A 14,233-nucleotide genomic window follows, 5' to 3' on the forward strand; every position below is an offset into this window, starting at 1 on the left:
TGTTTTAAAAATATAAAATTAACAACACATGCATTTTCAAATCAAATGTTTAAGAAAAATTCAAAAAAATGATCAATGTTACCCCGGATTACGGTACCAGTTTTGGACGTCCGGTGCGGCAAGATGTAAGCCAATCCTGGTTGGTTAGCCAAGACAAGACCATAGCAATATTATCTTGATAATCTATTACTTGGGGTAGTAATATAGGGATCGTGAAAAACATAATCAAATACTCTGGGGTCTGGTGGATTTTTGTTAAAAATATGGTGAAAATTACAATATTTAAACAGATTCTGTGGATTTGGGTCAAAGTTATTGTAAATTCTAAACTCCTAGCAAAAGTTATAATATTTAAACAAAACCATGAAAATATTAATACATAATAATAAAAATCTGGTTTAATTGGAAAAGAGTACAGTAGAAAATGGATATATCGAATTTCCGATAAAATCTCAAATATGTTTGATAGTGAAGTCAAGAATGTATGAATTCCGGAGTATCCTTTCAAGATCATTCCAAAACATAGAGCACTGTAATTTTAACAGCATCTTTCCAGAAAGCTGTGGCAGTTTGCAGTATATTAACCCGAGGAACATTTCAAAGCTTTTGATATAACCTTGATGCGTTTTTAACGAGTAGAAGGATTTTCAGGCCATCCTTTGCCGAGTGCTTTAAGTCCGCAGCTACAAACCAAAGTCATGCTGAAGGTGTCTGGGTTCGATTCCCGGTCGGTCCAAGATGTTTTCGTAATGGAACTTTCCTTGACTTCCCTGGGCATAGAGTATCATCGTACCTGCCACACGATATACGAATGCGAAAATAGCAATTTTGTCAGAGAATGCTCTCAGTTAATAACTGTGAAGTGCTGAGTAGTAGGCTCTGTTCCAGTGAGGACGTAATGCCAAGAAGAAAAATAAGAAGAAGGATTTACGATGAAACTGAAAAATTCAGATAAAAATCGGAGGCCCCATGGATCGGACTCGGGGTACTTGTCATCTTGGCACCCCCTCAAATCGGCACTGCTGCAAACCACTACGGCTCTCACCCCGAAAAAGACTCATTTAACGCAATATAATTTTGATATTTTTGTAGAAATTCAATAAGGGAAATACAATATTTAAATTTCTTCTTCTTAAATTCTTCTTCTTCATTGAGCAATTCCTCACCAGATGCAATGTTTCGCAAAAGAGCTATCACAAAATGCCCAGAGCAGCGTATTACGCCGGGAAATTGCTTCATTAGTTCGAACCGTAATACGATTTACTTGAGATGGAAGATAAATTGATCTGCGAGTTTCTGCGATGAAATTTCATTCCGCACTGATCCTTGGCATTCCATGATGGTGGTGGTGGCAACTTCTGTGCAGTAGATGCTGCACAATTATGACCAAATCTGCTGCTATAAATAACAGTCTTCTAGATATGCTGCACTTCGTATCAAGGTGCAACGTTGTTGACCTTGCCCAGTGACACGCCGTTGTTCGATGCACAAGGTGAAGAAGTGCGAAACCGGGTCATGCCCCGGTCTGATAATTGAACGTGAAATTGAATTATCGATAAAGCAAAATGGAGATGAAAAAAGAAGAACTTCGCCGTGTTTGCTTGGGGAGAAAATGGAGATGCACAAATGGTCAAATCATTGCAAGTGCTTAAAGTGCATTAAGTGTAGAAAGATGAGTGGTTCACAATGTCAAGCCATGAATTACGTAGGTTTTCTGCAAAAGACTACTACAGAGTTGCAACACGTATAGATTTATCTGTATTTTACAGATTGTCTCGAATAGTTTTTGATCAAGAAACTGTATAAATCAATGATAGATCTTTCGAAAATACAGATCAATATAAACAAATCAACTGAGCTATCCAGTTTTATTTTTAAGTGATTTTTGCGTTCAACAAAAATAACATATTTCGTAAAAAAATGGTTTGTTTTTTGGCACCCATACAATTTTCATGGAAAGGATTTTCTCAAAACTAGATTTTTGTCACTTATTACGATGTAATCTGTGTTCCGTGTTGCAGTTGATGATCCATTGGTCAATGGCTCATACTAATAGTGTTCAAGGAATCAAACTGCAGTTGTAATGTCACGTTGCTCGAATCTACCCCTTAGGGCTTCGAAATCGTACCGAACCGAAAGCCATTGTGAGTCTTGCTAATGCAACACTTTGTTTCAAGTCGCTCATCCGGCCCAAATTTCAAATTTCGATTTGAAAAGCCCATTCTTGTACGCGAACGAAGCTTTTCGAGTCAGTACGTCGAAATGGCAAAAAGTCATCACACACTACGAAACATGGAAATACCAGAGGAAGCAAAGAATTGGTGCAATTTCACCCTGTCAAATCGAATTTCCTTTCCCGGTGCATGAAGTTATCTTACCATTTCCAACGAGAATACGAGAAGGATAACCCGGCCGATTGATTGATTTCACTTTTGCAGTCGTCGTATCGTTGTGAAAAGGGTGAGTGAATTTTCGCGATTGGTGAAATTTCCTGTTGATAGAGTTACTAAGAGTTGAAAATTGACCAATTAAAGTTCGGGAAAAAGCATTGGTAACTCTATCGGCAATCTGAGAGCATCACAGCCGAACAGACAAACTTTCCAAAATGGGAAGATTTTTTCATTAAAATTCAAATGAAGTGGCCCTATAATTGAATTGCTTTGATGGTGCTTTCATGGCTTTAGGTGGTAATGGTTACGGATGATTGAGTTCAGGCTGGCTGTGATTTGGGTCGAAGGAAAGCGAGATTTGAGAAAACTGTGTCTGTAGTTTCATGAGTTGGCAGAATGTGATTGGCGAATCACAAATGGGAAGACAAATCATCGAAGATTGATGGTTGGGTAAAACCATTTGACTTCAGTTAAAGCTGTCAAGATTTTAAACAGCTTTCATTTATCATTTGCTTTGTTTTATCAATGTTTACTTTCAAGCTCATGCTTCAAGTTTGGAGCTTCTAGCTTCTATCTTCTGGCTTCTAACTTCTAGTTTCTAGATTTTCATTTCTAGCTTCTAGCTTTTAGCTTTTAGCTTCTCTGGCTTCTATCTTCTAGCTTCTACTTTCTAGCTTTTAGCTTCTAGCTTCTAACTTCTAACTTCTAGGTTTTAACATCTAGCTTCAAGCTTCTAGCTTTTAGCTTCTAGCTTCTAGCTTCTAATTTCTAGCTTCTAGCTTCTAACTTCTAGCTCCTAGCATCTACAGGGTGTCCGAATTATCCGAACAGCAAAATATAGGGAAGATGTTCTCGCATTTAAAACAACCAAAAATCAATGTCCATGTACCTTTTATTATACATCTATATGTTAACACAAAATACATCTATAAAAAATTTCGAAATGATTGCATGTTACTGAGATAGGCAATTTTTTTTTTCGGAGACGTTTTTTCTAAGGGCCGCTAGTCATACTGGAGATGTATTATCCCTAAAACCTAAAAGAGATGAATCCAAATGTCCTATAATTATTTGAACTAATCTACAGGTTAGTGGCTTCAAGTTAAACTGGAAATAGAAAATTGTGCAGTTCAAATCCAGTGAGTTCTATGGACATTTCTTTTCCGTCATAAAGCTCGGAAAACAGCTCCCATTAAGACACCCAATACATTTGGGTTGGTTTTGCAATTATTTGATATCGGAAATGTGTCAAACTTACTTCTTAAGAATATAATAAGCCAATGTTTAAAACTATGCATGAATATTGCATTTATTATGCTTGATTGTATAGAACCATGTCCTCAAAGTTTATACGGATAATTTGCGGACACCCTGTAGCTTCTAGTTTCTAGCTTCAAACATCTAGCTTTTAGCTTCTAGCTTCTAACTTCTAGCTTCTGGCTTCTAGCTTCTAGCGTCTAACTTCAACATTTTAGCTTCTAGCTTCTGGCTTCTAGTTTCTACCTTCTAGCTTCTAGCTTTTAGCTTCTAGCTTCTAGCATCTAACTTCTAGCTTCTTACTTCTAGCTTCTAGCTTCTGGCTTTTAGCTTCTAGCTTCTATGTTTTAACTTCTAGCTTATAGCTTTGGCTTTTAGCTTCTCTAGCTCCTAGCCTCTTTAGCTTCTCTAGCTTCTAACTTCTAGCTTCTAACTTCTAGCTTCTAGCTTCTAGTTTCTGGCTTCTAGCTTCTAGTGTATAAATTCTACATTTTAGCTTCTAGCTTCTAGCTTCTGGTTTCTAGCTTCTAGCGTCTAACTTCTAGCTTGCAGTTTCTAGCGTCTAACTTCTGGCTTTCAACTTCTAGTTTCTAGCATCTAACTTCTAGCTTCTAACTTCTAGCTTCTAGCATCTGGCTTTCAGCTTCATGCTTCTAGGTTTTAACTTCTAACTTACAGCTTTAGCTTTTTGCTTCTCTAGCTCCTAGCCTCTCTAGCTTCTAACTTCTAGCTTCTAGCTTCTAGCTTCTAGCATCTAGCTTCTAGCTTCTAGCTTCTAGCTTCTAGCTTCTAGCTTCTAGCTTCTAGTTTCTGGCTTCTAGCTTCTTGCGTCTAACTTCTGCATTATAACTTCTAGCGTCTAGCTTCTAGCTTCTAACTTCTAGCTTCTAGCTTCTAGTTTCTAGTTTCTAGCTTCTTGCTTTAAGCGTCTAGATTCCAACTTCTAGCTTCTAACTTCTAGTTTCTAACTACTAGCTTTCAGCTTCTAGCTTGCAGCTTCTAGCTTCTAGCTTCTAGTTTCTTGAATTTCTAGCTCAAGACATATTATTTTGACACATTTTTTCAATACAACAACACACAAAAATTTGTCCAATTTAGACAAATTTTGGAGAAAATTTTCAATTTCTTCTGTGAATGGTCAGAAAGTATGTTGGAAACATAATGGTAGAGGAATGTACGATGTTTAGTCAAAGTAGAATAGCAAGAGCAAATACTTTCACGTATGATACAATAATTCCGGAAGTATGTTCTCAAACTACAATAAAATTTTGAGTATGGGAATAGAGCTATTTAATAAGATACAGAACATTGAATGTTCCGACTTAAGTTTGTCACAGTCGAGTTTTGCTTCCTTAGCACATCAAATCATTCCTCTACCACGAATGCTAGGAATGCTATGAAGATACCGTGCAAATTTTGAAGAGCAATGATAGAAGAAAAAAACTTGAGCCACACGTGCCCACCGGAAGCACATTACATATTCGCATCACGTGCTCATATCCTGCCTTCCTCCGTAGATACGTACATAATAATGACCATAGCTGGTGTCAGACGACTAAGATATGAACCGCAACGCAACGGTTGCCACTTACTAGCTACGATTCTAGATTCAAGTGACAGACAAGGTGAGAGCTTGTTACGCAATTTACGAGCTTTTCTTGCGAAAATTTATGTTCCATGGTGATGAAGTGGCGAAAAAAATATGCACAGCTAGGCGAATTATGTGGCCTTGGTGACCTTATAAGCTGAATTTCAGTAAGAAACTGGTACACTAAAACCACAATTTACGAAGTCTTTTTTTACGCTACCTCAATTTAAGTCACTTTTTTTACGAAGTAAACTCAATTTAAGTCACTTTTTTTACGCAGTGCGTAAATTGAGTTTTGACAATTCTGTGGGAAATCATTGACCTCCGGTTTAGGAAAACCGTTGAAAACCTATACAATATGGGTATATTTGTAACGGGCACGACTAGGGGATGAGGAAAATCGATGTCCGACGCCATTTTGGAATCCAAGATGGCGACCTCTGGTTTGGGAAAATCGGTGGAAACCCACACAATATGGGTATTTTTGGAACGGGCACGACTAGGGGATGACGAAAATCGATGTCCGACGCCATTTTGGAATCCCAGATGGCGACCTCTGGTTTGGGAAAACCGTTTGAAATTCATGCAATATGGGTATTTTCGGAACAATCACGGCGAGTAGATGACGAAAAACGATGTCCGACGCCATTTTGGAATCCAACATGGCAACCCCCGGTATGAAAATATCGTTGGAAACTCATGCATTATAGGTATTTTCGGAATGGACACGACGAGGGGATGACGAAAATCGATGTCAGACGCCATTTTGAAATCCAAGATGGTGACCTCCGGTTGGATAAAATCGTTGGAAACCCATGCAATATGGGTATTTTCAGAACGGGCACGACGAGGGGATGACGAAAATTGATGTCTGATGCAATTTTGGAATCCAAGATGGCGACCTATGTTTGAAGAATATTGTTGACGAAAATCGATGTCTGACGCCATTTTTTGAATTAAATTCACCTAAACCTCAATCAACGAAGTCTGTTTTTACGCAAATTCAATAGACGTCACTTGTTTAACGAAGTAAATTCATGAACATCAGTACAGATCAGTACATTGATCCATTTGCTTACATTAAGGCGAAGTAGGCCGTCATTGAAATTTGTGGTGGGCATCGATGATTGTGGCCAAACCGTCTCACGAATGCAAATTAAAGAAAATCACTAGGTTTTGCTCTGACATTGCTGAAAATGTATCAGCATATTTTCTATATGTAAGTGATACTTTTATGAATCAATATTACTTAAGATGACTGAGTTTTATCACTTTGAAATTGCAATCTGGAAAATCAACAAGGCTACCAAACCAAATGACGGGCTACTTAGCCTTAAGAGTTTATATTTTATGCTTATTTTATGGAGGACCAAGAACATCCGCATAAATCAATAAAATATTCCGTTGACTTAATTGAATGGTTAAGAGACTGTGCCATATTAAAAAACTACCTACAGACCATTGATCACGTTTGTAGATTCAAAGGCCTCTATTCAATGAAGTCTTTGGTGGACCTAGGATATCGGTACAAATTATAACAATACTCATTTTACTGCTACATATAGATAAGGTCCTGTGCCATATCAAAAAAGCATCTATTGATAATTGGTTACGCTTGTAGATCCTAAGACCTATATTCGATATAGATCTTGGAGGACCTAGGTCATCCACACAAATTATTACAATACACGGTTTACTCACATGGATGGTTAGAGGCTTGTGGAGTAAATGAAAAGTAACCTACAATCTCTTATTACGGTCGTACATCCCAAGGCCTATATTCAATGGAGTCCTTGGAGGACCTAGAACATCCGCACAAATTATTACAATACACCGTTTACTCACATGAATGGTTAGGGGCCTGTGGAGAAAATGAAAAGTGCCCTCTAATCTCTTATTACGGTCGTAGATCCCAAGGCCTATATTCAATGGAGTCCTTGGAGGACCTAGGAAATCCGCACAAATTATTACAATACACGGTTTACTCACATCAATGGTTAGGGGCCTGTGGAGTAATTGAAAAGTAACCTCTAATATCTTATAACGGTCGTAGATCCCAAGGCGTATATTCAATGGAGTCCTTGGAGGACCTAGGACATCGGCACAAATTATAAAAATACTCATTTTACTACTATGAATAGATAAGGGCCTGTGCCATATTAAAAAAACATCAAATGATCGCTAAATATGCCAGTACATTGCAGGTATATATTCCAGGAAGTTTTTGGATGAACTAGAACACATGTTGTACTCACTTAATTACCGAAACTTGGATCTGACAATACAAACGCTTCTTAAAAATATAACAATCTTCTAGGGTCCAGTATTGTGAGACATTCTTCTACATAGAAATGTTAAATTGGCAAAACCTCGTTTTACGAACTGAGCTCCCTCGTTTTACGCACTGATTCAATTTACGCACCAACTCAATTTGCGCACCCCCGATCTAGTTCGTAAATTGAGGTTACAGTGTACAATGTCCTATCAACCAAGATACTAAAATTTGTATTCACTAACCTTGATTGATGAATCTCTTCGAATATCGAAAACAAAAAAAAAATCTAAATTGACGCTTATATTGAGCTGTTCGGTAATCCAATCCGCATGGTTATTAAATTAATTAACTCGTTACGCGTGGTAAAGATGGACAAATTATGGATGGAATTATGAAAAAAAATCCACGTGCTCGGCTGGGATTTGAACCCAGGACTCTTGTATGCTAGACGAGCACTTTACCAACTAAGCTACCGAGCCACTTGGTGACCTAATAACTGAGTTGGTTACAAGTTTAGAATTCAAATCCCTACAGACATCGCGGACCCCTTTCATAACCCATATTCATTCATCTCATGTTACTACACACGCGGAGAGAGCGAGTGCGATTTATTTAGTGTTGAAACTGTTTGCCTATCGTACCTACATCGCTTCCACAACAACTGTATTGTGGAAGAGTAAAGATGTGGGAAGGCTATCAACGTGTCGTTCTCACTCAAGTGATGACATGACTACTACAGAGAGGCAGTAACACTCTAATATAAATTGACACTTATATTGAGCTGTTCGGTAATCCAATTCGTATGGTTATTAAATTAATTAACTCATTACGCGTGGTAAAGATGGACAAATTATGGGTGAAATTATGAAAAAAATCCAGTTACCAAGTGGCTCGGTAGCTTAGTTGGTAAAGCACTCGTCTAGCAAACAAGAGTCCTGGGTTCAAATCCCAGCCGAGCACGTGGATTATTTTCATAATTTCACCCATAATTTGGCCATCTTTACCACGCGTAATGAGTTAATTAATTTAATAACCATGCGGATTGGATTACCGAACAACTCAATATAAGTGTCAATTTATTTTCAGTCTTGACAATATTCAAATTTTTTATTTCCATTTGTCCAACGTTTCGGTCCGTTTGGTACCTTCCTCAGGGACTCGATTGTTACAGTTTTCCTGGAACAATTGAGTCCCTGAGGAAAGTCCCAAATGGACCGAAACGTTGAACAAATTAAAATAACATTTTTTAATGTTGTCAAGACTGAAAAACCAATCCATCATCAACAACAACCTACAGTCGACCAACCAACGATCTCCTTTCGTGTGGGCAGTTTACGTTGATAAAGCTGTAGTTGAAGAAACGGCCTTTCATTCTCATCTTGAACATCCTTGCGTTGATCGGCTGCCACCCTTGCCGCATCTTGCCTAACACTATGAAGCCAGTTCCTAGCTCATTTGTGGTGCCACAGCTTTGGTATAAGGTAGCCGCTCGATGCCCACTTTTCCACACCTTCTGTCCAGTCCAACAAAGTTCCTGCAGCGCTACGATATCGAAGTTGCGGGGATGTAGTTCGTCATAGATTGTCGCAACCTGCGAAACCAAGTGACTTGCAGTTTCATGTTCCAAGTTTCTAATCGTAATCCTTATTTCGTCGCGTGGGTCTTTTCCGATTATTCCGGGTCGTATTTTCTCCTATGTTATTCGCAACAAGGTTTTTAACGGGTGGCTTAATGGGCCTACGCCAACACTCCTGTCTCGCCGGAGCGCCATCGTGCCAGCTCTGTTTAACGTCCCAACTAACACTAGGACCATCGCGCTGATTGGGCTACCACCTTGGATTTAGCTGAGTGCGATACAGCATTTCTCACTCAGACGCTGGATACCAGAACAGACGCTGTTTGAGCCTTACCTCCTGGTGAACAGACACAGCAGGACAAAGATTTCTTCAGGTAATACTCTAAGAAAACTTCAAAAGCTTGATTCAAAAAGATCAAAGTTGTCTCTACAGAATCATACAAAATTTGCGAAGGAAATTATTCAAAGATTGTTTGCAAGCATTCCTCCAAGAATTGGAGGAATTGTTGCAAAAACTACTGGGTTGCTTTGTGAATGTCTTCAAGGATACTTTGGAAACATCGTTGATTTTTCTTAGAATCCTAATTTGCTGGAAGCGAATCATTGAAAAAATCCCTGGTGAAATTCCTGAAAAACTCACCATGAGAATTATACTAGAATTTCTCTGAGAAACACTGAGGTACTTACTAGAGAAATCGCTTGAAGATTTAAGGAAGAATATTGGCAAAACATTTTACAGGAAGCATTGAAGAAATCCTTGGAGGATGCCTTAGAAATATATCTATTTAATAGGCTTCCGTGCAAACACTTCTGTTGTAACTATAAAATATTTCCATATAAATAAAACACTTTCGAGCCAGTTTTCAATATAATTCTATGAAATGTAAAGCAAAGAGATGTTCTCAACAGCTGTTGTATTATTTACACAAGGCTCAAATAATACAAGAGAATATTTCAAGATAGAGTTGCTAAGACGTACTTCAAAGATGACCCCTTCGAAAGCTCCTTGAGAATGAATTGTGCCTAACAAAACCTTCCTTAGGCACAATTAGTCTCGTCTACCTGCTGTACATGTTTGCAAATAACGATGCATATTCCGGACCGGCAGAAAACTTCTTACTTCCGGTGCATAAATTGAGGCAAAACAAATTCTACTCCATATAATATAAGATGTTTACCGTTTTCTCCCGCCTGGACCGGTATGTTAAACATCAGCAGCACAAAGAAATAACAAATGGTGAACTGCATAGAGTAGGGTAGACCGTTGCACGTAGAACGTGATAGTGAGCCATAAACATGAAAGTAGTAGAGATAAGAAGATTTTCATAAGCTGATTTCTTTCGAATTGTGTCTTTTCACTGAACATATTCAGATGATTAGTTTTGTTTGTAAACACAGCATATTCTGCAGCAAATTCAATTCTGATTATCAAATAGTCGGTGTTGAGTCAAACTGAACCAAGTGTTTTTTTTTTTTATTTTTTCAAGAAAATGTACTCCAAGCGTACGTTTCAAAGAAATATTTGAATTTAAATAATTAAAATTGGATAATTTCTAATTTTCTAGTCTTCTAGTTAAAGAAACATCTGTATCGAAATAGCATGAAGAAGATTAGAATTGTTGGAGTTCTCGACTTCTTTTTACTAGGTCAATAAAAATTCATAAAACAAAACAACTAAAAAAATGCGTAATGTGAAAACGTTGTACAGTAAGTTATTACGCAATTGGAACAAGCAAATATAAAGACTGGACTCAAAAAAAGGAAACACAAAAAAATGATCACCAAAAACTCATTTTAAATAGGATATTTCTCAAATTCTCAGGGATTAAATAACTATGTATTAGCAATGTTTTGGCATAATTTATTTATTGAATTTCCTCCCCCAAGCTGAATGCTCATAAATTTCTCTTATCACTGCTCATGAGATTTTGGGCGAGGCTTCGTACATCTTACTTACACAATTCCTCACAGTTTTTCTTCTAAGCTTCATCGGTTTTAAATATATTTCGCGCTTCTCCAACTTCTTCTTAATTATCGCCCAAAAACTTTTCAATTGGACAAAGTTCTGGTGCATTTGGTGGAATCACCTCTTTCGGGACCACATAAAGGTGAAGATGAATCGAAGCCAAACCTCAAATTTTCAAGAGCACAAATCTGGAGAACCAAGCATCCATTTACGCTGAAAACTTAATTGATTGATCACTAGCTGATGCTGAATAATTGATTAAGATTTCAGCTCAAATGGGTGATCGGTTCTCTAGATTTTTGCTCTTGAAATTTTGAAGTTTGGCTCCGATTCATATTCACCATAACGCCCCCCTTGGTATGAAGACCAACCCATTACAGGCTTGGCGTAATGGCACAAAGCGAGATCCGGTCAGATCAGCGTGGGACCACGATGAGAGCGGAGGAAAAGCAGCAAGCGCTTCCTCTTCATAGTGCCGGTTGTAACGAACGGCTTGCTGTACCATCCGCACTCACAGATCGCCTTCCACAACAGATACTTCTTCGCGAATCTGCCCATATTTCTCTTCCGGAACCACCAAACACTCTGGGGATTTGTTTGGTGTCCTCCTTGATGTACGTCTCGTCGTCCATGACACCATGACTAGACCATCCACTCACGGTACAGTTTCCGCGCACGCAATTTGGCTACCGTGTTTATGCTTGTCAACACCGCTAGCGCATGACGGCTCACCAAGGTAGCATGTCCGAAAGTACTTGAAACTATTGAGAACCAGAGTTATAGGTCCAAAGCCCTGATATAGGTGGATGGTTGTGATGGCTATGACTGTGGTCATCATGTAAAGAACAAACGGACAATGCTGTATCGTGTCAGCACCAAGGAGGCAGCCCCTTTAGCACGATGTAGGTAGCGCAACCCTGGTTAGGAGCCTATCGAAGACTCTTCACCAACCAAGAAAGGCAAAAGTAGAGCACACGGATTGATTTTACGGCAACAGACCTGGCAACGAATAAAGGACAACAATTGGAAAGTTGAATCTTGGAACGTGAGAACTTTAATGAACCCGCTCGTGTTGGGCTCCTGGCTCGTGAACTGCGAAATGTTGGCGTGAACGTGGCAGCTATCCAGGAAATACGCTGGCCGAGAACCGGAGAACGCGATTTCCGAGCGGTGGACCCCCTCGCCAACACTTCATTCTAGTACCACATCTACCACAGCGGTGGCGACAGAGCAGAACGTGGAGTTGGCTTCATAGTGATTGGGAAGCAGATGAAGCGAATTATTCGGTGGAAACCGGTAAGCGACCGCATCTGTGTGTTGAGAATGGAGGACAAGCTCTTCAACTACAGCCTGATCAGCATATATGCGCCGACGAACGAAAAGCCCGTCATTGATAATGGCCTGCGACTAGTAACCTTCGCTGCTGCTAGAGGGATGGCAATCAGCAGTACCTACTTCGCACGAAAGAATATCCGCAAATACACCTGGCGACATCCGGGTGGCGATGCCTGCTCCCAAATAGACCACGTGCTGGTTGATGGGCAACATTTCTCAGATGTCATGGATGTCAGGACCTTCCGAGGCCCTAATATCGACTCAGATCATTATCTCGTAGCAGCTAAAATTCGGGCGCGGTTATCCAGCGTCACGAGTTCCAGAACAAACAGAACGCTGCGCTTCAATATACAACGCTTGTCGATTGATGCGGTAGCTGCACAGTACCGTCAGCAACTAGACGAGCAATTGGGAAGAATCAACGCTACTGGAGACGTCGACAGCCTGTGGGACCCTATCCACGAAGCTGTGACAACAACGGCGCGGGAAGTGATTGGCACTGGTCAACGACTGGTTCGATGAAGAGTGCCAGAGAGTGACAGGCATGAAGAATGTCGCCAAAAGCCGTATGCTTGTGGCCGGTACCCGACAGAACAGAGAGCAGTACAGGGCTGCGAGAACCGAAGAAAAACGAATTCACCGCAAAAAGAAAAGGCAGCACGATTTCTGGAAGGAACATTTTCAGCAATTGTTGAACGGAGAAAATGGAAATGTAGCGAGGAACATAGATGATGACGATCAAGCTGTGGATCCACCAATCATAGGAGAGGTTAAAAAGGCTATCAGCGAGCTGAAGAACTGTAAGGCTTCTGGGAAGGACGAGATCCCGGTCGAGCTTCTCAAGCACGGAAGTGAGCAGCTTTACCAGTCGATCCACCGAGTACTTCTGAAGGTATGGGAGGATGAAGAATTGCCCACCGGCTGGTTGGATGGCCTCATCCGCCCTATCTACAAGAAAGGGCACAGACTGGAAAGTGGGCTTCGTAGCCGTGCGGTTAGTGTCACCAGGCATATAGCCGCATCGTGCTAAGGAGTATGGGTTCGATTCCCGCCTCAGACCGGAAAACTTTTCGTCAGGAATGTTTTTCGACTGTGCCACTAGGCGTTGCATGCTAGTCCATTGTCTAGTGGGGTGCTTCCTTCAAAGGGCAAATTCCCACTGGAAGCATTAACGTGTCTTTGTCTTTAAAAAAAAGTTCCAATTACAGACGAATTAACCTGCTGAATTCGGCGTACAAAATTCTATCGCGAATCCTGTTTAACAGACTGAGACCGTTCGATGAATCCTTCGTCGGCGAATACCAAGCTTGTTTTCGTGATGTTTAGTTGCGAATGATCCTTGACAAATTCCGGGAGTATAACTTGCAGACTCACCATCTGTTTATTGATGGCGGCGTACGACTCAGTGAAAAGAAATAAGCTTTGGCAGATAATGTCTGAAAATGGTTTTCCGGCGAAACTAATTAGGCTGATACGTGCTACGCTGGATGGTTCGAAATCAAGTGTTTGGATCGCAGATGAGGTGTCAACTTCGTTCGTGACGTTAGATGGATTGAAGCAGGGGGACGCACTTTCGAATTTATTTTATTTTATTTATTTATGGCACTTTTATCACAAGGTCGCACATGCTCCTTGGCCTTGCGGACGATATAGACCTAATTGGAATCGATCACAGGTCAGTAAAAGAGGCCTTCGTGCCTCTAAAAAGGGAGACAGCAAGGAAAGGCCTGACCATTAAATCTACTAAAACGAAGTACATGGTTGCAGGTAGAGATAGAGTCAGGCATGATGGTGTAGGTGCTGAGGTAGTGTTTGATGGGGATGGGCTTGAAGTTGTTGAAGAATT

At 40.0% G+C, this 14,233-nt stretch overlaps 1 non-coding gene across 1 annotated transcript; it reads left to right on the plus strand.

Moving 5' to 3' along the window:
• The first annotated feature begins 8,398 nt into the window (after nt 1-8,398).
• On the plus strand, nt 8,399-8,470 carry Trnaa-agc. Its single transcript has one exon. It is a non-coding gene; the product is annotated as a tRNA-Ala (tRNA).
• The last annotated feature ends 5,763 nt before the right edge of the window (nt 8,471-14,233 follow it).

Source organism: Aedes aegypti, chromosome 2 (assembly GCF_002204515.2).
Source record: "Aedes aegypti strain LVP_AGWG chromosome 2, AaegL5.0 Primary Assembly, whole genome shotgun sequence".
Classification (NCBI taxonomy): Eukaryota; Metazoa; Arthropoda; class Insecta; order Diptera; family Culicidae; genus Aedes; species Aedes aegypti.